Raw genomic sequence first — 25,039 nt, 5'->3', positions numbered from 1 at the left:
TCTAAATATTCAAAATCCTGATTTCATGCAAAAAAAAATGTGAGTAAATCAAGGTGGTTAAATTGTAATCTCATTGTGTGGTATGAGATCTTTTAAATCAAGCTATGTATATTTGCAGAATTTGGGGTTTTTTTCCTATTATTTTTATCATGTTTCACACATTTTTTCCTCTTCCTGAAAAAAAAAAAACCTCACAACCAACCAAACAACACTATAAATACACCAGTTTACATAATAAACATAAAGAAAACCAGTTTATTTCATTATTACATTTTGAATTAAGCTTTTCAGCATTCACTGATGTAAGAAGTAGAAGCCTGATGGCCTGACTTTTAAATCTACTGCCATATAGACGTATTTCCTTACAGAGTAACTCTTGTAATTGGAACTGCTTAATGAAAAGATACTTAATCTCTCTGTAGGTTATCATACAAGCTTGTAATATGATTATTCATTTATCCTACCCGAATGGCAGATCTTAGATCAGTACCTATTGTTATAAACTGTGCTATTTCTAGAAATCCTTGATATGGTTTTCTGAGATGCATTGTAAATTTTGCACAGCTCCCTTAGGAGACAAGAGTAGAACTCCTATTTAGTCAAACAGCACCCACAGAGGTTAATGGCAGCACCAAGCAACAGTACATCCTTGCATATGTATGTCTGTGTACAAGGAGAAGTCTCTACCTTTCATTCCAAATTGCCTAACAGGGTGTTGCAGGTAAAAATACTAAATGAATTTAAATGTAACACTCAAAAACTCTAACATTCTTTATATTCTTTAGGCAACACTGTGCTGACAGAGAGAAAAATGGAGGTTAGTGATGTGCAGTCCAAACAAGTTACACTGGCAGTGAAAATGTTCTATTTTTTATTCTTGAAAGGAAATTATAAAAAATACATGAAGAAGGTGAGGATTTGGAATTTTTTTCCTGTGGTACATGACAGAAAAAGGGGAAAATATTTGAATAAATTAAATGAGAAAGTTGTGGACTTTATAGTGATAGAAACAATTTTTTTATTACACAGCTAGTAGTGAAACTGTGAAGTGGCAGATCCTTAATGAGACAGACATTTAATAAGTAGTTCCTCTTAATGAAATATTTTTGAAGGGCTAATCAAAGACATATTTTAGGACTTCAGAGTCAACTACAGACCAGATTAAGGCCCTGATAGTGGGCAGTGTTGACATACATGTCCTTTCATGGATTCCTATAAAACTTTATGGAATATCTGATACTAGCAGAGACAGGTTATTGGAGTTCAGTGAACATGTTTTCTGATTTGACGGCAATTCTTCTATTCCTAAAGGGAAAACACTCACAGATATGTGGCTGGGGGCTTGTTCATGAGTTTTGCAGGGGAGATGAAATTGTGTTGTGCTCTGCAAAGGAGATTTTCACGACAGCTGCCGACATAATTCCAAAGTTGTCTTTCAAGCTGTTTCTGTCACTGTCTGGATCTCCCTTTTACCTGTGTGCAGTCAGTTATAACTCTGCAGAAGCACTTCTCAGAAATTACTTTCAAACACTTTAAAGACTTAAAGTCTTCTCTTTTTGTTGTGAAGTTGAAGATGCTCAAATCTGTAATCCAATACTGATCCCTTTGTTTTTTTTATCTTTCTTTTCTGCTTCTGCCTTTTTCTCCTTTTCCTAAATGCCTTTCCCAGGTATTTCAGTTCAATTACATAATCTTTTCTGCTTAAGAAATTGAAGTCAGTAGGCTTTCAGGGTTTTGTTTTTGTTGGCTTTTTTTTTTTTTTTTTAAGTTAAAAGCCATTCTCTTTTTCCCATTATTCTATAAAGACAATTCACTGGCTTTAGAAGTTGTTAAACATATTGAAAACTTTCACTGCAATGGAAAAGCAAGGCTCTGAAAGATAATTGATTTTCTGTCCACTATAGTCAAGCAGAAAACCAAGAAGAAAAAATTTAACTTCACTCATATAGACCATTCCACTAAAACTTTATGTCTAATTACAGTTGTGAACACACAGCAGGGACACTATAAAGAGGAGATATATTTAAACTCTTCATGTTTGAAGAGGCCTTTTGACACCAGATATGATTCAAGTTAAGAAAGCACTGTCCTGACAAGTTATACTCCAACAAATGTGTTATTGATGAGTAGGTTGCGTATGAAACATTCGTCACAACATACATTTCTGCCTATTTGTTAATAGAAAGTGTGTTTTCTCTTGGTTGTTTTCCTATACTAATTAACATTCTTCCATGTTTTAAGGCTGCTTAACAATTCCAATACTTAATATAACCACAGCTACTTCACATGTTCTTTTGCACATTGAAGAGTCCAGATTAACTATCCAGTTAATGCAAAGGATGCTGAACTTCTATATTGCATACCCCATGTTAGCCACAGTATATCATTCTTCCCTTTTACACATTTTTTATGGAATTCTGTGACTGTGGAACAAATGTGTTGCTATAAAAGTAGTAGAATATATGCTTCTTATTCTGGAAAGTGTAACTCAAAACAGCTGCATGGAGCATTAGATCAAAATATTCTTTATAACAAGCAACATAAAAAAAGCTCAATTGCCTCTCAGGAACCAAACTTTGACCTGCTACCACTGACCATCCTTCTACACCTAAGAAAAAAAACCCAAAACTTTCAGCAGTAATAGCTAATTAAGTGAATATATATCAGCAGTTACATTTTTCATAACAATCCCATTTTTGCTGACTTTTGCCATTTAAAACATTTAGAATGTTTTTCAGGCTCTTATGAAAAACATGGTATTCTGAGCATTTGGGATCTAAATGCAAGGTATCTGGGCATTCATTAAATTGTCTGCAACATGTCTTCCCAAAATGCTGAAATGATGTGGGTAAGAACATGTGTTCTATTTCCACTGTTCTAAAACTTCTGAGATTCAATTTCTTGAACTAACATTGAATTTTTTAATCTCAGCAAACAGTTACTGACTTCCCAGTATACATAAATCGGAAAGGCATTTGTAGATCTACTGCTTGTACTTGGGAAGGAGAAATACATCTAGATTTCAAGAGCATACACTAAAATATATATATCATAGTATTCCTTTGATGGTTTGGAATGGTTTGCATTGGAGGAAAGGGTCTCAACAAATCTGTTATTTGTATCCTTAATTGGGTGAGTTGGAAATAACTGAAAGAATGTTGTATAGGTACTGGTTTTGCATGATGGACAGTGAACTGTCACATATGTCATCTTGATGAACTTTGAGCAAAGGTGTTGTTTAATGTCCCACTCAGTTTATGGACTTCCCTGTTTATCTCATGCTTTCAGATTTTTTCGTATTGTGCCATCAAATATCTTCCCACGCCTAGACATTCAGTGATTTTAGCCTTCCTCACTAAGTATGTATTTAAGAGATTGGTGTAGGTATATGTATGTATATACACGTACACATACAAGAACATATATATGTATATATACATACATATGATATATAATGAACCCACAGTGAGGCAATTAGATGCATCTACAAATTTGCACTTATGTTTTATCTCATTATTTTTAAATACGTGTATACTTTTGACATTCTTGTCTGATGATTACTTGAATCATTGCAATTCTATCTTCGAAATTGTGTACAAAGACAACAGAAAATCCATGTACCATTAAAGACCATCAGGCCCTCAAAGGCAATAGAAAGGAGATTATTTATATTTCAGGTAGCATTTTCCAGTCTTTCTCTGCCTCATTCAGTTTTTGAAATGTTGACAGACTTTATTGTAAGCCTAGAATCATAAATCACTACTTGTATATCCAAGTTCTCTGAAGTTATAGTAGTATAGTATAGCAATGTAGACACAAAACTATAGTCTTCTTTGGAAAGATAATCCTAAAAAAAGTTATATTGTTGAAAATACCACCACAAATGTGAAGTAATATGGGGAAGTCTGTTCTCAATTTGGTAAGCAGAAAATTTAATATTGTCTTTACAGAAGACCTTTTCTTTTGATTCACTTTTTGTTAGGAAAATGAGGATTGTGCTTGAAGATCACAGTTACTTTTCTCTATGTTGTTTCCTATTTATCATAAGACTTATTTTCTTTTTTAATAGAAAGCTTCTAAGTTTTCAGTCCTGTGAAAACTAACCTTTTTTTTCTTTTCTGTGATGTGTAGGAAAACAAGCGCAGTAGAGAGAGCTGAAACTGGTGCAGTTGGACACAATGATTTTGCTCATATGTTTTTGTTGTATCACATTGGCTTCTGGACTACCTGCATAGTATTTGGCCTTTTCCAGAATCTCCAAACTTTATTTTTTCTAGTGCAGCCTTTTCAGCCAAATGAATCTCTTAACTGTTAAGTAGTGGACAGCCAGAGATTTTACTCAGAAGTGGGGCAACACAAGAACTGTGAGTCTCTTCTAATATTTTCTTTGTACTTTTGCTAATTGAGAGACTTGTTTAGTAGTCAGTCAAATGAGAACCTTCTCTTTAGACAGCTGTTAGAGCTGGTGGTAATATGCTTGTAAGGCTGTTGAGCTAGTTGTGTGCATCTTTGGAGTGGAGAAGCTCAAGCTGTAAAAGTCAGGCTTAAAAAAGAAAATGCCATTTCAAAACCAAGACTTGGCTTTGAAGGTGTGACTGAAATAATAGGAAAGGAGGCAAGGAGATAGACTGCAGGCTCAAAGGAATTAAGAGGACTAAGTACAAAGACTGTCATCAGAGCCAGATTCATAGGAATCACTCTTGTGTGAGCTCCTATAGCTCGGATGATTTACCCTGTAACATGAATTTATCTACACGGACTGAAGGGAGAAAGTAGAGAGGCCTGTATGAATGCACAGCTAGCATTACTAAAATGATTATTTTATCCCTCTGTAAGTAGGGGACCAAATTCTTTACTTCATAAGCTTAATTGCTATAAACATCTGACATTAATGTTTTAACATTTCACCAGTTTTAGAAAGAAGAATTTTGTGTGTGGAGTTTCACTGCGTTCTTAATCAGTTAGGAGACAATACCACTGGAAAAAACATTTGAGTGTGCTTAACTTCATTACAATTTGGTGTGACATTAACAGCTATGAATTACAGGAAGAATATTTGCTAGGTAAGGAATCCTGCCGGTCCAGGTGGGATGCAGATTAAATGGCCAAGCTCATTTCCCAACTGGGAGTTCCAAAGAGGTGCTGAAAGAAAATACCTTACCAATCATAGCATTGCACTGAAAACATTAAGTCTCTTAGTTAATAAGGACAAAAGGACACATCAAAGCTGCTGAAGTACAGTTGTTGTAAAGAGACAGGGTGTAGTAGAGTGTGTCTCCTCAGATGCTGCTTGTTTTCCTTTCCAAGCTGCCATGCCAGAGAGCAGGTGCTAGTGCTCAGGAAATCTCTACAGCAGAAACACTGGCTCTGGCCTTTGGGACCAGCAAATGATTTTGTCATCCTGACATCTGAAACTCCTGAATGCACCCTTTGTCCCATTGCATCCTTTTCACAGGGCAGAAAATCAGGTTATGTGTCATGTTCAGAGAACTCAAGGAGGAGATGTGCTTAAATGACAACTGTTTTAGTGACTGGATAAAAATGTACACCGTGACCAGCCAACAAGACAGATACTAGGGTATTTGTACATTGTAATTCATTTGTGCTTTTCCACAAAGCTGAACTGCACTTATCTCTTACATGCTTACCTAAACTTATTTCCAGTTAACAAAAATAACTGTGGATAATGTCAGCTTACTAATGGGTCCAAGGATAGAAATTCTTTTGCCTGTTTGACAGATTTGATTCTTCTGCACAAATCCATGGCTTGCCCAGCTATGCCTGGAGGCAGATACACTGCTGTGGGCTTTTTCAGTTCTGTTGATGGGTTCTGTTCCGCCAACACATTAAGCTGTTTCTGTAGATAAATCATGCACAAATAAAAGAGCATACGTCAAATCTTAATCCTTTTTCAGTGTGGATGAACCAGTATTGCTAAAATAAGACCCCCTTCCCTCCTACGCTGAATCTTTGGATACCATTTGGGTCTGAACTGGTCGCATATTTTTATTTTGATAAATATTCCTGAAGGGAGAGCCAGGCACTTCCTCGTTTATTTAATTTTAATCACTGCAGCAAGCTTTCTTGAAGAGAGACATTGGAACAAGCTACCTCGTCTGGCATCCCACAGCAGTTGGTGCTCTTGACTGTAGAAGAATTTAAAGCCTTTGGGGACTGGTGTGATGCAGCCTGCATGGCCCCATGTGGAAACCGCTGCCAGGTCTCTGTGCTTTGCAGGGAATTTGCAGAGGCCTACCAGCTGGCTCCCTGAAAAAGCAGAATAGAGCACAAGCCCACCAGCACCCTTGGAGAGCCAGCTGGCCCATCTGGCCACCTGCAGAAGATACCAAAGTGTGCAGTAATCTGCTGAGCTGCTCCACTAAAACTGGACTTATCTGGTAAACTAATGCTGAGGGGGGGTTTAGTGGTGTTGGTAAGTATTATACTTCTATATCAAAAACATAGCAACACATGCAATTTGCCCTCAACAAGGAATGAGAAAAAGTAATAATTTCCCTCTACTGCTCTTCCCATTAAACCCTGTCTCTTGCATTTGGCTTGAAAACCTGCTCTAGATATGAGGGTAGACCTGGCAACAAAGGCCTCCCAACCCTCCCCAGGTCATGGATCTGTTGCACAGGTATGTGGTCCATGCATCTTTGGCAGTTTGTATTTTCCTGCAGTCCAGAGCCTGTGCTGGATCAAAGAGGTGCCTGGTTTATAGGCTTTTTTGCTCTGGCACTCTCTACTCTAATGCCAAGGTTTTGAAAACCAGACTAGGTGTTAAAAGTGGCAAAATGTGTTGAACAATATCTTTTGAATGAACAAGTATAGTTACAGTGGTCATAGTGTGTGTTAAGTTTATGCTTAGTTGTCATGCCGTAAATGGAATATTTTTGACGAGGAGAAGTCTTTGTACCATTGGGATTTAATAAGTAATTAAACATTCCATTAAACTGTTTACATGAAATGAAAACCTGCAACCATCTCAGAAATAAATCAGGAAAATGTGAATTCACAGATTTAAAGGTACTGAACATTGTTAACAGTATATATTACAGTTGTTAGAAATATTGAATCAAGATACTACTCAAAATTCAGAAACACAGTTGTAGAAACTGCCCTACATGACAGACTTGATAATATATAAAGACATTATTTTCAGGGTACCGAAGATTTTATTACCAGTTAAACTGAAAGGGAGTTTCTCTTGCTTTTCTTGTCCAATTATCATATGTGAGGCATATGTGGAACATCAATTGAATGCTGCAGTGTAGCTGAGGTAAGACAATGTTGTTATACCCATGCTGGATATCAAAAAAGGGCAAATGTTACAAAATCCAACAACCCAAAATTTCTGGAGAGTCATATGTTCCGTGGGAACTTGACCCAAAGCCCAGTTTTATCTTTCCATTGCATGCAATAGACTTCAGTATCAGCCTTCACTGAGCATCAGAAAAATATCTGAAATCCTGCGGTGATATAAATATATTGTTAACATTATATTTCCTTCTCTTACCTGTTAAAATCTGCACTTGATCTGTATTTTTTTGTTTTCAGAGAATTGGGAAAATATTTCTCCTTGATTTCAAATAATTTTTTATATGTCAACTATAAAAACTGTAAGAATTTCAGCTTCTGCGTGTTTGCAGTAAGTGACCTAGTTCATTGTAGAACTAGGTTAAAATTAGCCTTCATAAAAAATCTATTTTGATGTCATATAATCTTTTAGTCCGTGTCTTTTTGTATTTCATAAAGTGTCTATCTCTTCATGCTTTAAAAGCTGGTGTTGTTTTGCTTAGCTTTGATCAAGACATGCTCATTCAGACCATGACAGCCTTAATTACATCCAGAGATATGGTAACAAAGCAGGCTTCTTTCTGCCTGATATAGTTTGTACCTTATAGTATATCATTGATCCAGATTTTGAAATATTATATATTCTTTTGTTTGTAAAAATGATCAACTGATGGAACACGAAGGGGGTTTTTTGGTTGTGTTTTTTTGTTTGTTTTGGGGTTTTTTTGTTTGTTTTGTTTGGTTTGGTTTTTGGTTTTTTTTTTCCTCCTTTTAACAAGTCTGTATATTAGCATTCTGAGATAAGCAGAACTGTGTGGTATGTTCACACTTTATGGTCAAAAATTACACATGCACTGTAAGAAGTCTCAGCTCACAATTCCTGGCTGCCTCATGTGACTTTTTATGACAGGGAACTTGATAAATTTATGCTGGTCTTATATTCTTGGTTAGTTTTACTGACTATATTCCACCATTGTTAAGGCTAAGACTTGCTCTCTGCAATAATGACACACTGCATTCTTTATAATTTTTTATAAGTCATTCGTAATAATGACACACCGCGTTCTTTATTCCTATTTTTAGGAAAGCTGTATCTGCATAGGGAAAGGATTTGTGTGCTTATGCACAGCTGAGAGCTTTCTGAGCTATGTCAGGAACCATAATAATGATTACTGTTTTTTACTGGTTCGATTTCTGCGCAGGTATAATTCTGTCTATGTGGTCCAATGACCCACAGGAGATGGAAAATACATTACTACTGTTTACAGATTTGCTTTAAAAATACAGGATTGTTCCAATCCGAATATACAAAAGTTCATGTACAACAGCTCATATGATATTTCTGCAGAAGACTTCCATCCTGGACAAATGTTACTGTTCATCTCTGTTTGTCTTTGAGCAGCTCCTAAGCCTCAGCCCAAGATTATATCTTGTTTTGCATGGACATGTGCAGGAGTGATAGCTGACAAGCTGCTTTTTTTGCTGTAAGTAGCCATCACAATTCATAGAATATGTGTTTGTGGGGGATGTGTTGCTTGACCCCAGTCACCTTCTCACTGCAAGTGAGCGAGAACAGGGCAGAGCCTTAATTCTGCCCAGAACAGCTGAACTGACAGCTTCCAGCTTACTTTCCCATGGAAGAGCCAAAATGCAATTTGGTTTCCTTCGACATTGGGAAACTATATGCAGAGGCTTAAAATTTATTGTACACCCACAAAAGAAGTAGAACAAATACTGAAAAATTTTGAGCTTGTTTCCCTGTCTTTCTGCTGGATGGGGTGCAATTGTTGAGTTCTTGCTCTCGCAGTACAAAGGCCTTGCCCATTCTCTTCCCTCTAAGTGTAATTTCCTTACTATCATTACTACCTCATTTATACTGCAACAACACCCAGAAGCTTCAACAGTATTCAGGGCCTATTTTCCTATGCATTATGGAAATAAATAAGGAAGGAAGAAGGACTCTGTTTAAAGGAACACACATTTTTGAGGGTCTAAATTTAATTTTCCTCAGCACGTAAACAAGTGGGAGCACATGTATTGTCCACAATTTAAAAACAGAAAGCTGAAGATCCATTTTGGACTCAGGTGATACCTCTGTGAAAGGATATGGCAAGGGACTTTGAGAGTTGTGTTTCCTCTGTGATTTAATAGGTTGCTTCCTGCCTACATAATACTGAGCAAGTGTATTGATACACGCAACGATAATTTCCAGCTTTCTGTCATTGTCCCAATAAGTCACACAAACTACCTAAACATGCATGCCTTTTAGCCCTGTTCAGGTGTCTCATTTGCCCATGATCCTGACTGGGAAAGCTAAAAGAGCCAGGTCCTTTACTTCACAGTGCTATCGTCCCATGGTAGAGAAAACATACACCAGCTGGTGAAAACAGGAGGTTTTGCCGTGGGTCAGTTGCATTAACAGCATGCCAGGTATGAAACATTGCTTTATTCTACACTTGGCATATTTTAAAATGTTAAGATTTTTTTAATGTCAGTGACAATACAGAAACATTCCAGGACACAACCATGCTGCAGCAGTGGTAGAGTTTACTGCTAAACATAATTTTACTGAAGAAATTATGACCTGCTGGGGAGACATGAGCTTTCCTGCAGATGTTTCTTAGAGGTTAGCTTTGGAGCTAGGCTTGTTGTTGTTTTAAACAAAAGTTTAGGAACAAGAAGGAGCTTCATAACCTCCTTTTTAGTTGTTGTTAGGCAAGCCATTACCTGACCAGTTTCTTTTTTTCCTTTTAATTTGAGGTAGGGTTGGGGAGGTTGAGATGTTTTACATTATGTGAAGTGCTTCTGGCATTAAGCGATTAGGGAGACTGAGATTGGTTTACCCACTAGGTCATGGTAAATGAATGCAGATGCAAAGACTATGTCAATTGTGTCAACGGTGAAAGCTGTACCACACAGATTGTGAAAAATTAGAGGAGGGCAGGAAATAATTTATTTTTCTAACAACCTACTTCCCATTTACAACTTGTACCTGTTGAAGCTGAAAATGCTCCCTTTGTTTTGTCCTTTCCCTGCTGGCTGTCTCTCTTCTTTATTTGACAGATATTCAACACTTGAGGCCTTAAGTTCAGATGAATATTATTAACAGCAACCATTACGGTCCCATGGGGTTAATTTTACTTTGTGTGTGTGTGTTTTTAGAATAGTTTCAAGATGCTGGAATGCAGATATACTTCTAGTAAAAAAAAATAGTTTAGACAGGTTGATTCATTTAGCTACTCAGCAGGATCTGATTGCTTTTCTAAAGTTAATTCCCAGTGAGTTTTTTCCCAACAGAATAATACTACAGTAGCTATTACTATGAATGAAAGTAATTGTTTTCTTACAAAGAAATGAGTGAAAATTTAGCTTCTTCCCATATTCTTTCTTTGATAACATTTTTTTCAAGTTACTCAAAGTGAGACATATTAATCACATAGACATTTCCAACATATTGTTTGTGCCATTCCCTGCTTTTCAAAAACTAAAATCTTTGCATCTTCTGAGGAAATGGAAAGATTATTTGCCTTATTCAGAGGCAGGGTGTTTTTTTGATTCAAGTTTGTCATCTTTGGAGGGTGTTTGGTTTGCTTGCTTGATTGCAGCTGACAAAGCAGAAAGACCTCTTTGTCCCTCTCTTCAAGCTGTGTGTGAACTCCAGTGGAATTCTGAACAGGTAAAACAACACATTATATGTGTTGCAGATGTGCTGACAACAAGCGCTTCTGTTGTTGTGGACTTTCTAAGCAGCAACTATGAAACAGAGATGACAAGTCTATGTTTTTACTGGTGGTGGCATTTAAATGGTGTTTGATGTTCTCTAATAAAAAAAAAAAGATTCCACTTTCATACTCTCACTGGGGACTAAAGTGTGGCTTAAAATTTCTTATGTATTTATGGGTTGCACCTAGGCAAAATGTAATATAAAGCAGATTGCGATGGTGGCTTTCATGACAGATTCTGCAGCAAATTTAATAATTTGTCACATATTGGTTGAGAAGTAGTTGAGAGGCTTGAAGTGAAGAGCCAAAAGTAACTCAAGCAGAAGAATTTCATGTAGTTCAGCCCAGCCATGCTTGCAACGTGTATGTAGGTACCCAGTGGACGGTGGAAAAACCCACAGGGAGGCTGGAGGTATGCCCTCACTTGTAACATGCTCCTCAGTGCCTCACTCAGTCTGATGGCCCTAAGCCCCACAAGGTTGTCCCTGGATTGCAAGAAGCCAGGTGGGGTATGTGAGATTCTCCTTTCACTTTCTGTCCTGTCATAGGAGGGAGGAATTTCAGGGACTAAGTACAGTTCAGTGCAAGAGATAACAGTCTTTAGGATGACAGTTGCATGAAAGGCCATTTTTGGCAAAGACAGCTTTGAACTCCTTTTTTAACTCTGTGCTTTTGTCTTAGGTGGTATGTAACTTGTGGGGATGGAGGAAATGGTCTGCAGAAGGTCTAAGCAGTTAGTCTGATACTTGATGGTAACAGCTTGACTGAGAGAGACTGCAGATCCTACCATGCCCTCCTCCAAAATTCCTCCCGTGGTTAAGTATTGGTTTAGCACTTTATTATGAATACTCATGTAGTTTTAAACTGTGGCTCAGAATTTTCTTTAAACAACACAGCATCACCCATATTGTAGGCTTCACTAAACAACCCCCTCCATAAAGTATGGTTATGCAATTGTAGTGTTTTGAAATTAAGTATTGACTTCAGTTTAATTGATTTCAAATTTTATACTTAACAAGTTTTAACTGAAAGCGAAGAAGTGGTTCAAGGAACAGTCTCAATGGCATTGACTTGTAATAACATTATTTGCAGAGGGTGGTAAGCTCAGGACTAGAGTATGTATTTCAAAGGCAATGTGATTCTTCTGTCCTTGAAATACTTTTCATTGTATGTTAGCTAATATGAATGACAACTATTGCTAAAACATGACATGACCAAACCTTTTTGACAGTTAGCTAGGGTGCAGTGTGTTCCCTTTAATTTATTCTGATCATCAATCTATTCTGGATTAAAGAGGTCATTCTCAAGTAGATGTTCCTTGCAATAACACCTTGACAACCATTTTGGTAGCATTGCTGCCTACAGTGATCCCTGTCTTGAGTTATTTTTAAAATTTCCAAAAGATACATCATGAGGGAAAGATGGTATCTCCTTATTAAGCTGCTTTAAAATTCTGATGACTTAGGACTCTCTTGCATCTAAATATCAAACAAATATTAAGAATTGGGATTTTTTTTTTTTAAACTGCAAGCTTACTTAGTTGTAGAACTATAAAAAATTACAGAAATAAATATTCTTTCAATTTTTAAAATGTTTGCAATATGTGGGAACACCTGATTTGGCTCTTTATAGTTATGAAGCAGGCATCAGGTTGATTTTTACCTCTCAAATTCTCAGCAGATTCCATCTGGAATTCTGCTAAGCAGAGAATTATATACATTTCAGTAGTCATATCCCTCTAAATTTAAGGAAAAGTAGATGTAGCCTCGATATAAATATTAATGCAGAACCTTCAGGCAAAGAAAGTGCATTTCAGAAACCTTAATTAGCATCTCAGAAGGATTTCTTCAAATAAATTGTCTGGTACTGCTGTGTGAATCACTTCAGATAGTGAAATTGCCCTCAGTTTCACTGGGAGATAAAATAGCTGAGCAAGAAAACAGGAACTAGACTTCATAGTGGGTTTAGAAGCAAATCTCATTTTGAGGTTGGTGAAAAAAATAGTCTGGTATAGCAATAAGGGAGTATATCACCCATCAACAAACCTGAAAGTGTCTCATATATGTAGGAATTAATTGAAATTTAGGACTGTGGTAGAAGAGCATATACATTTTTTTCCTAATTTTTAACTAAAAAGAATTATTCACAGAAACTAAAGCATAATCCACCTATTTCAGATTGACTGACAGATTTACTTTGTTTTACTCCAGTTTTCAGTTTCTTATGGATTTGAATTAGACTGTTATCTTGGGAATTTCACTCCAGAAGAGCCTTTCAGAAGGCAGTAGTGACATTTAAACTTTAAAGAAGGTTCTTAAAAAAAAAAGAACCAAGAAAAAATGTTCTGAGTTTATATCATTCTGGATTTAATTGAACAGGTTTTATAACAAGAAGAATCAAAATCCAGTATTTAGACATTGTTGGCAGAAATACTAAGCTGGAAATAAAGGTTAGGAAATATATCTTTTGCCAGTGTATATATGCAATTTTTTATCGTATGCTCGGTTTCTCCTTAGATATATCTCTGACAGATTTAGTAACAAGTAACTTGTTTTTAGAATTATTGGAAGCAGTGCTGTGGCCATCAATGCAGAAAAGGTCATGCTGGACTGTGAAGTCCCTTCTGTTCCTAAACTATATGATTCTGTGCAAAGCTAAAATTACCAGGAAAAATTATATATTTTCATCATATATGAATGTATACAGAGGTTTAAAGTGCTTGGAATTAAATGATAAGGTTATTTAGTGGGTAAGTAGTGAAGGCTCTGCAGAGGGACCTGGGCAGGCTGGAGCGATGGGCCCAGGCCAGTCGTGTGAGGTTCAGCAGGGCTCAGTGCCGGGTCCTGCCCTTGGGTCACACCAGCCCCACGCAGCGCTACAGGCTGGGGCAGAGCGGCTGGAAAGGGCCTGGTGGGAAAGGGCCTGGGGGTGCTGGGTGACGGCCGGCTGGGCAGGAGCCAGCAGTGTGCCCAGGGGGCCCAGGCGGCCAGCAGCACCCTGGCTGGTGTCCCCAGCAGTGTGGCCAGCAGGACCAGGGCAGTGACCGTCCCCCTGCCCTGGGCACTGCTGAGGCCGCCCCTCGAACCCTGTGTTCAGGTCTGGGCCCCTCTCTGCAAGAGGGACGTAGAGGGGCTGCAGCGTGTCCAGAGACGGGCAGCGGGGCTGGGGAAGGGGCTGGGGCACAGGTCTGATGAGGAGCGGCTGAGGGGACTGGGGGTGTTTGGCCTGGACAGGAGGAGACTCAGGGGGATCTAATCGCTCTCTACAACTACCTGTCAGGAGGTTGTAGGCAGGCGGGGGTCAGTCTCATCTCCCAGGTAACAGGCAATGGAACAAGAGGAAACAGCCTCATGTTATGACAGGGGAGGTTTAGGTTGGATATTAGGAAAAAATTCTTTATGGAAAGTGTGGTGAAGCATTAAACAGGCTGCCCAGGGAGCTGGTGGAATCACCATCCCTGGAGGTTTTTTTAAAATGTGTAAATGTGGTGCTTAGGGACGTGGTTTGGTGATGGTTTGGCAGTGCTGGGTTAACAGCTGGACTTGATGATCTTAAAGGTCTTTTCCTTCCTAAATGATTCCATGATTCTATGGTTCTATGAATACTGAGACAAACTTGGCAGGCCCTTAAGGTTATCACATCAGTTCAGTGCAATAACTACCTGTAGCACTATAAACAGAGATATCTAAAGAAATCACCGTGAAGTCTGTTGTCATGATTAGATTTTACCAAAGTAAAAACTATGAACTTGCATTAATTGCATAAGTGTTAAGATCCTGTGGCAATTAATACATTTTAATTTATGTCATTTATGAAAAACCTGCCATTGTAATGTAATCTGGTGTGACTACAAACTAACCCAAGCAGTTAAAAATAAAGATAACAAAGTTTTTTTAAATGGGTTTATATTGAATGAACTACATCAAAACTAGAGTTTTAAAAAATAATTATAGATAGTTTCTCATATATAATAATGTAATTTAAACAATTAGTTGGGAAGTTACCCATAGAGTTACAGGGCCCAGAAAGAGGGAAAAGATACTTTGAAAGTAGTGGCTAACAAACCATTTAGTAAAAAGTTTATCAATTAACCTAGAAAAGTTCCCAGATTTTAGTAAACAGTTCAATGCAGAAAGAAATTTAAGACTGAGTCAGATATACATCTGTTTCTGGATTGAGCACATTTCTGAAATGAACCTTCACAGCTCGGTAATGCTACTACATATCCTCTGCTGGGTTCTTCATACAGGCTGCAAGTGGTTATAAATTCACTCATCAATTTCCAATATCCAGCAAATATATTTGTAAATTTGATTTAGTAATAAATGCTTCCTATAATTTGCATCTGTGTTTTATCTTTTATAACAAATCTGGTGAAAATATAAATTCTACATTTATGTCTGGAATCTGGAGAGTTTTCAGCAGCAGTCTCTATAATTCCGTGATGAAAATTTCTCTATACTGGAATTGTAGTCACAACAGCTCCAAAATCATGCATGCGCCAAAGAAACAAGTGATCGTTTTACAAATGCTGGAGGTTTAGAATATTTTAACCCTAAATTTTGAAATATTTTGGGGAATATTTTCTGTCTTTTATGTTTTTCAACATTCATATTAATGGAATTTTTTTTTTTAATTTTTATGAAATGATAGTTTATCACTCTTGGTTTGGAAGTGGACCGACAGTATTCAAAATTTAGAGTTGTTAAAAAGGTTGATCAATTCGGAAAAACTGTGTAATCAACATATTTCAGTGTGATTCTAGGAAATAGGTGAAAATTCAGGTTTCATAAACTTGATTCTGCTTACCACTTCAAGTTCTGAGCTGGATTGGTCAGCTTGTGGAACAGTCATATCTGTCTAAATTCCTTCACCTTTTTTTCCTCTTTCTAGAGGTTTTTGCAAAACCAGAATATAGCTCTTTAAATAAGTGTGTATATAATCATCTAATCATGGAATGTTTCAGGTCAGAAGGGACCTTTAAAGATCATCTAGTCTAACCTCCCTGCCATGGACAGGGACACTTTTTACTGAATCACATAATTCAAAGCCCCATCCAACCTGACTTTGAACACTTCTAATTGAAGGGGCATCCACAACTTCTCTGGGCAACCTGTTCCAGTTTCTCACCACTCTCATCCTAAAAAAGCCTTATCACTTTTGTCCAGTAAAAATCTCCCCTCTTTCTGTTTAAAACTGTTGGCCCTTGCCCTGTTACTACAGACCCTGGTAAAAGATGTCTCTCCATATTTATCATAAGTCCCCTTTATACACTGAGAGGCCACAGTAAGGTCTCCCTTGAGCCTTCTCTTTTACAGGCCAAACAACCCCAGCCCTAAGCGTTTCTTTAGCAGAGGTGTTCCCACCTGCTAAAGCACGTCTGTGTCTTTCTTGTGCTGGGAGGCCCAGAGCCAGATGCAGTTCTCCAGGTGGAGTCCCACAAAAGCAGACTAGAGGGAGAGAATCACCTCCCTCGACCTGATAGCCAACCCTCCTTTTTATACAGCCCAGGATGTGATTTGTTTTCTGGGCTGCAAGTGTGCATTGCTGTCTTGCATCCAACTTTTCATCCACTAGTATGACCAAGTCCTTCTCCATGAGGCTACTCTCAATCCATTCATTGCCCAGTCTGTATTGATACTGGAGATTTCTGACCCAGGTTCAGGACATTGCACTGAGCTGTGTTGAACTTCATGAGGATCACATGGGACACCTGAGCTTGTCCAGGTCCCATTGGATGTCATCCCTTCCCTCAAGAGAATCAACTGTACCACTCAGCTTGGTGATATCTGCAAACCTCCTGAGGGTGCACTCAATCCCACTGTCTATGTTTTTGATTAAGATATTATACAACATTGGTCCCAGTACGGAACCTTGAGGGACACCACTCATTACTGGTTTCCAATTGGACATTAAGCCATTGGCTGTAACTCTACTTAATTTTTATGTGGCCATTCGTCCAATTCCTTATCCATCTAGCAGTCCATTCATCAAAGCCACAACTCACCAATTTATCAGCAAGAATGCTGTGGGGATCCATATCAAAGGCCTTGCAGAAGTCCAGATAGATGACATCCATAGCTTTTCCCTTGTCCACTGGTATGGTCACTATAATCCTAAAAGATAAAAAATACAAATCATATATATAAATATAAATGCCTATTAAAACTCACAAAACTTTTTATCTTTTTGTAAGAAGAAAAAAATGTAACTAAGAATGTACTGAATACTAATCCAGTAACTTTCTTGACCAGTAATTCTAACTTGTTAGGCTTTCTGGAAATCTTTAAGTTTTCCCATTTTGGAAAAGAAAGGAATGGAAATGGAGCTTTGGTGGGAATAGGAAGTTAGTCATGACTTTCATAGTACCTCTTATTTTTTAGGGAGGGCTTTACTTTCTCTTCTTTCCTTCCCTGCCCCGCTTTCCCTTTCTCCCTTAGGACATGACAGAAGTTCTGCTATTTAAGTATATGCAACCACAGGCTTCTTCCACATAACATTCCACTATTTTTTTTTTTTAAATATTTGTTACTTTATATATTTTTATAGTATATTATATTTTTATATATAAAAATTATACGTTCCAGCTTTAGAAAACAGGAAATAGTCTGAGTGAATCTCAACTCAACTAAAGGATAACAACAGTAAAGACATAAGAATATGTGTGTGACCACCACAGAGTCCCTCTAGCATAGACTCAATATAGAGAGGTGTTTGGGGTTGTCAAGAAGTCCCTATTTAATAAATAGCTCCAGACTCTTTTACACTTTAGTTATAACCTCTTCCTCTCTTTTGTGCATTCCAGAGTGTGTCTAATTCCTGTTTTTCATTGAATTCTTGTTTCTGGCACAGTCATTAGGGATAAGATTATTAAAAAGCCTGCATGAAATAAATCTTACTGTGGGCTGTGTGTCAGAATCCAAAAGGGCCTGGGCTTAATAAAAGATGGAGTTAGGCTTAATTCTATAAAAATTTCAGTCCTGGTATCATACCTGTGTCATCCTTACTAGCAGATATACCCTGCCAATATTGCTTTCAGTAGCTGAATTACCTTTGACATATCCAAACCATGACACACATTCACATCTCTGCATGAGATGTGAAACTATTATTGCAGTGCAAAGGGGCTGAAAGTCTCCTTGCCTTGTTTCTAAAGACTAAGCTGAAATGCAGACATTCACTCCCAGTTATTCATATTAGAAATCGTCTCCCTAACACTGATTGTGTAAATTATTTTGAAATCTTTAGGGTGGAATGGACCAATTAGACTTGTTTGAATTATGGACACTAGAATTCTTCTTTTAGGTTACTTCTATTTGTTTACAGGGCAGGAAGGTAGAATACGAATGAATCTAACTTTCATGAAGATTCTCATGTAGATTTACTTGAAATCACACTCCATCTCAAAAATGCCATTAATGTTTGTGAGGTATTGTCATGGTTTAACTGTATACAGCAACTAAGTACCATGCAGCCACTTGCTCATTGCCCATCTCCCATGGGATGAGGGGGAGAATCAGAAAAAGGTAAAACTCGTGGGCTGAGATGAGATCAGAACAATTTAGTAACTGAAATGATGTAAAATATAACAACAACAACAATTGTAATGAAAAGGAGAGAGAGAGAGAAATAAAACTCAAGGAAAAAAACAAGTTATGCACAATACACTTGCTCACCATCTACTGACTGATGCCCAGCCAGTCCCCCAGCAGTGATTGGAGGCTCCCAGCCAACTTCCCCCAGTCTATATACTGAGCATGATGTTCTATGGTACAGAATATCCCTTTGGCTAGTTTGAGTCAGCTGTACTGGCTGTGCTCCCTCCCAGCTTCTTGTGCCCCTCCTCATTGGCAGAGCATGGCAAACTGAAAAGTCCTTGGTTTAGAGTCAGCACTACTTATCAACAAGTAAAACATTAGTCTGTTATCAACAATATTCTCATACTAAATCCAAAATGCATTACTCTACTATCTCATAGGAAGAAAATCAGCTCTACCCCAGCTGAAAACAGGATGGGTATGAGTCGTTACACAGAATAAGGAAGATCTTTTCCAGAGGAAAAAGAAATCAATGCCATTTGGGGAAGAATAAATAATGAGAGAAATAAATCGTCAGGCAGGCAGTCACCCAGTTTCCCACCTGTGGTGTCAAAATTGTCAAAGTCCTATGGGCATGTAACTTTTAAACAAATCACTAAATACTCCCTGCTCAGTCTCATCAGCTCCTTGTACAGGTGCATAGTGCAAGCAGTGCACCTAGAAAGCTTTGTTGAGGCTCTCCAGGCAACCCATCTTTTTGGTGCTGGTTGTTTCCCTCTGCAGTTTCAACAAAATGCTGTAAAAATTATATTTGTTCTGCTTTGCCACAATGATATATTTCTTCAACCTTGCCTCTGGATCATGTCACCCCAAAGTCACCATTGTGCCCCATCCTCATAATGAGCATGGAGCAGCAGCTTCCCCTTCTCATGAGGTCACACTGCCCTAGTGACATTCCCATCTCCCCTGCTGTATAATGTCAGCCAAAGAATTTCCAGTGAGAGAGGGCTACTAAACATATTTTCCAGCTAGCTGATCCTCCTTTTGCTGAGAACTGTTGATGAAGAACATCTTTCCTAGAGACTTCGTCCCTCTGGAGTTTTGGACAGGAGTTTAATGAAGCATCTCCTTGCTTGTTTCCTCCTTTTCCCCAGAAGATACTATCAAAGAGCTCTTCTTCCTATGACTACACTTCCTCTCACTACCCAGAAATTGTCAGTAGCAATCTGTCTGCAGTTCTTTAGTTTGGAAACACTGGCGCTTTGTGTTTCCTAAATGGAAAATCACAGAATAGCTAGGATTGGAAGGGACCTCTGGAGATCATCTAGTCCAACCCCCTGCTAAAGCAGGTTCTCCTAGAGCAGTTAACTGCTCTAGGTGCCAAACTCCATTTGGTAGTCTGTGTGCAGTTGTTTGTGTGCATGTGTGAATGAGCACATGATTTTTGCACAACTTCATGTAGTGTAGAAGACTGGTCATAGTCAGTCTGTCAGGCCATGTGAATACACTGCTGGGAGATGTCCCTTTCTTTAGGTTTGTTGATGAAGTTTAAACACATTGGAGATTTTTTCCCATGGTCTGAGTGAATTTGAACTGCTGTGATATTAATTTGAAATTGAACACTGGGTCAAAAAACTGGAAGATCCAGAGAATATTGTACTAGTTTGTCTATACCTGTGGGGTTTTACACCTAGCACAGGCTACTGAATTTTGGTGTCTTGCGTTTTGATTGCCTTATTTATGGGTTTTTAAAACTTGAAACTGCACTTTCAAAAGATAGTTAAATGCAAAATTATATACATCAGTGTCCTTCCGCAAAAATTTCACATTTATTATGTATGCCAAATAATAAAAATGGTGTTTATTGCCACAGCTAAATCCTGAAAGCTTCCAGTTAAATTCTATATTTATTTGACTAATCTTTGTGGTTGATAACTCTTTCCTGCAAACCATCCTACAGGATTATCTCCTCTATTTGGAATGAGCAGAATACAATTTTACAGAAATATTTTAAAGAAAATAAATAATATATTAATTAATTATCAGACATTTCACAATAAAATAATTTAACATTTTTAAAATAAGACAAAAGTCACACTGGTAATCTCAAATTTCCTAAGGCAGAGGCAAAAAAATCAGCTGAGAATTAATATGGTCTCTTTACATGGACAGAGTGTCACTTTATTTTAGACTAGTAGAACTGTTGCCTTTATTTAGAAGATTGATGTGAGACTGCAGGCACACAATCTAGGGACTCTGTTTAATTTATTTATTTTTTACTTTTTGAAGGAATGCCTAGCAATATATTGAATCTAATTTTATAATGTCAGACTTTTTTTCTATTCACTGTTACAACATAATTTGAAACACTGAAAATAAAAATTAAGAAAAGTGAACGTACTAGGTGAACATACACAATAAAATAGTTGATAGTTTTGATCACCTTATACATTAAGCTTACATGAGCTAGTCATAATTTATTTTCTTTAAGCTGTATACAGTGCTTCTTTTTCACTGTAGAAAATTGATTATTTCTTGGTTAAGTGCAGTGCCATTTCACTCTGCTCATTCTTTTTTATCAAAGCAGTGCCATTAAGAGAAAGTGATGAGAAAATTGAAACTGAAAGTTCCATTTTTTAATGAGATTCCTTTTAAGGTAATTAATAAATACAACTCACATGAGGTAATACATAGGAAATACTACTAACCAGTTTGTTTGCATCTACTTAATTAGATACAACACATTTTCTTTCGTTAATGTCATGCAAGCTATGAACATTGGTTGACCTACTCTGGTTTGGTTTTTGGCACATTATTATGGATTTCCAGGAACTGCCCTCAGAACCTTGATTTATACATAAGTAAGACCTAATGATTCATAGGTACGTTGAATATCAGCACATTATGTTGATAATTGAACAGTGACAATTTAAAAAATGTGTTTGGCAATGAATATATAGCACAATTTTTCTCATTTTTCCTTCTTTAAACAAAGTGTATATCTGGATAAGCTTTATGTTGCGTACAGTAAAATATCTGAGTGCAAAGACTGATAAAAGACATCTCTGTCTCTAAGTATTATATGTCTTTACTACAACTCCTCACATTCAACAACCTATTCTGCTATGATATATCAATTCAAAAGACTTGGCACGTACTATTGGGAATGACTCTTGCAAAGTCAACTGCTTGAACTCAGTTTATGTTAGGTTGCTTTTTATTTTTACACTGCTGTGTTATTGCTAACTCCTTTTTCAGATTGGAAATGAATGGAGGATTGTCATGGAGAGGTGTTTATAAATGAAGTAAAACGAAATGCTGACTTTACTAGTACTCTAAATTGGCATTTATCTGAATTTATAAGAGATCTTTAAGAAATGGCTGATTAGGGTAAGCACAATCAATAGAAAGAATCTTTACTCATTGTGTGATACAGAATGAAGTTCATTCTGAATTCCCAAAATCATAATGAGAAAATGAGTCTATGGATAGGACATATAGATCATTGTTTATTTTGGGGCAAGTTCAATAGTAATTTTATTGGTTAGCTGTGGGCTACATGAAATATGGCTTACTCCCAGCCTTTTGAATTCTGGTAGTCTGTTTGCCTCAATTTTATACTTCAGAGATGAATCAGTCTTCTAATTTTGTGACACATGCTTTGAAAATCTGATGTAACTGCCATGTTTTCCTGAAAATTGTTGGCTGCAAATGTAGACAAACCCTGAAAATTGTATTCTTAGGAGTCTCTACCGTTTTAGCATATAAATGTAAGGTTGAGGTTTTTGCCCCCATGTCCCTAAAAGCATGCACAAAGCAGCATGATTACTACAGTCTACAGCACAGGTTTTAAAATAAGTAATATAGTACCACAGGTGGTGAAGAGATTAAAAACAGCACCTTGGCTTTTAATGTATTATAGAATCATAGAATCAGTCTTAGGATCATAGAATCATGGAACGGTTTGGGTTGGAAGGGGCTTTTAGAAGTCATCTAGTCCAACCATGCTGCAATGAGCAGGGACACTGTTAACTAGATCAGGTTGTTCAAAGCCCTGTCTGACCTGACCTTGAACGTTTCCAGGGGTGCGGCACCACCTTTCTGGGCAACCTGTTCCAGTGTTTCACCGCCATCACTGTAAAAATTTGTTCTTTATATCTAGTATAATTCTACCCTCTTTTAGCTTAAAACCTTTGTTTCTTGTCCTATTGCTACAGGCCCTACTAAAAAGTCAGTCCCCATTTTTCCTGTAAGTCCCCTTTAAGTATTGGAAGGTGACAATAAGGTCTCCCTGAACTCTTCTCTTCTTCAGGCTGAACAACCCCAAGTCTCTCAGCTGTTCCTCACAGGAGAGGTGTTTCATCCCTCTGATCATTTTTGTGGCCCTCCTCTGGACCCATTCCAACAGGTCCATGTCTTTCTTGTGCTGAGGACTCCAGAGCTGGATATAGTACTTCTGGTGTGGTCTCACCAGAGTAGAGTAGAGGGGCAGAATTACCACCCCAACCTGCTGGCCACACTTCTTTTTATGCAGCCAAGGATATGATCGGCTTTCTGAGTTGCAAGCACACATTGTCAGCTTATGTCCAATTTTCACCCACCAGTACCAGTACCCACAAGTCCTCCACAGGGCTGCTCTCAGTCCATTCATCCCCCAGCCTATATTGATACCGAGTGTTGCCCTGACCCAGGTGCAGTACTCTATACTTGGTCTTGTTGAACCTCATCAGTTTCACACAGGCCCACTCCTTGAGATTGTCCAGGTCGCTCTGAGTGGCATCCCATCCTTCAGGTGTGTCAACTGCACCATTCATCTTGGTGTCATTTGCGAATTTGCTGAGGGCACATTTGATGCCACTGTCTATGCTGATCGCATTAAGGACCCCTGAAGGACATGACTCATCACTGATCTCCATCTGGATGTTGAGCTGTTGACCACTACTTTCTGGATGCAGGCATTCGTCCCGTTCCTTATCCACCTAATAGTCCATCCATCAAATATGTATCTTTCCAATTTAGAGAGAATAATATTGTTTGAGACCATGTAAAAGTCTTTACAGAAGTATAGACAGATGACATCCATTGTTCTTCTCTTGTCTACTGATATAGTCAATTCATCATAGAAGGTTACTAGGTTGGTCAGGCAGACTTACTATTGGTGAAGCCATGCTGGCTGTCTCAAATCACCTCCCTGCCCTCCGTGTGCGTTAAAATGGCTTTTAGGAGGATCTGTTCCACGATCTTTCCAGGCAAAGGTGAGGCTGACAGGTTGGTAGCTCCCAGGGTCCTCCTTTCTACTCGTTTTTAAAATGGGTGTGGTATTTCCCCATTTCCTTAGGGACTTAACCTGACTGCCATGACTTTTCAAATATCATGGAGAGTGGCTTGGCAACTACATTAACTAAGTCCCTCGGGACTGGGATGCATCTCGCCAGGTCCCATAGACTTCTGTATGTTCAGGTTCCTTAGGTGGTTTTGAATCTGATCTTCTCTTACAGTGGGAGGGACTTTGCTCCCCCAGTTACCGCCTTGAGGCCCATCCACTTGAGAGGTGTGGGAAGAGATACGGACAGTGAAGCCTGAGGCAAAACAGTTGTTGAGTACCTCAGCCTTCTCCTTGTCTGTTGTTACCAGTTTGCCAGCTGTGTTCATCAGGGGAAGTACACTTTGACCTTCCTTTTCTGGCTGACATATCGATAGAAGCTCTTATTATTCTTTGCATCTCTGGCCAAGTTCAGCTCCAGCTGCGCCTTGGCCTGCCTAACCCCATCCCTACACAACTCAGCAACACCCCTTTAATCTTCCCAGGATACCTGTCCCTGTTTCCACTGCCTGTACATTTGCTTCTTGCCCTTTATTTTAACCAGCAGGTCTTGACTCAGCCATGTCAGTTTCTTGCTTTCCTTCCCTGATTTCTTACATCTGGGGATTCAGAGCTCTTGCACTCTATGGAAAATGTTCTTAAAGATCTGCCGTCTCTGTTCTACTGCTTTGTCCCTGTGAGCAGTTTCCCAGGGTGTCCCATTGACTAACTCCTTGAACAGCTGAAAGTTTGCTTTCCTAAAATTCAGGGTCCTGACATGTTGCCTGACCCATTTCCCTCAGGACTGCAAGCTCTAGCAGTGCATGATCACTGCAGCCCAGGCTGCCTCCACCTCCAGTCTTGCACTTCTGATCAGCTCACTTGTGCTGGTTACCAGCAGGTCCAGTATCACATCCCCTCTGGTAGGCCTGTCTATTGCCTGTCTTAAAAAAGTTATCCTCAACGCCCTCCAGAAGTCTCCTGGATTGTCTACAGCTCACCAATGCTACTTTTCCAGCAGATGTCAGGGTGGTTTAAATTCCCCAGCAAGATGAGAGCCTGCGGGTGCAATGCCTCCTTTAGCTGGATTAAGAAGGCTTCATCTCCCCTTGATTGTGTGGCCTATAGTAAATACCAGCCACAAGGTTTCCTTCGTTGCTTCAGTCTCTAATTCTTAC

The sequence above is a fragment of the Falco biarmicus genome, chromosome Z (assembly GCF_023638135.1).
Source record: "Falco biarmicus isolate bFalBia1 chromosome Z, bFalBia1.pri, whole genome shotgun sequence".
Classification (NCBI taxonomy): Eukaryota; Metazoa; Chordata; class Aves; order Falconiformes; family Falconidae; genus Falco; species Falco biarmicus.
Note: the sequence above shows the minus strand (reverse complement) of the source record.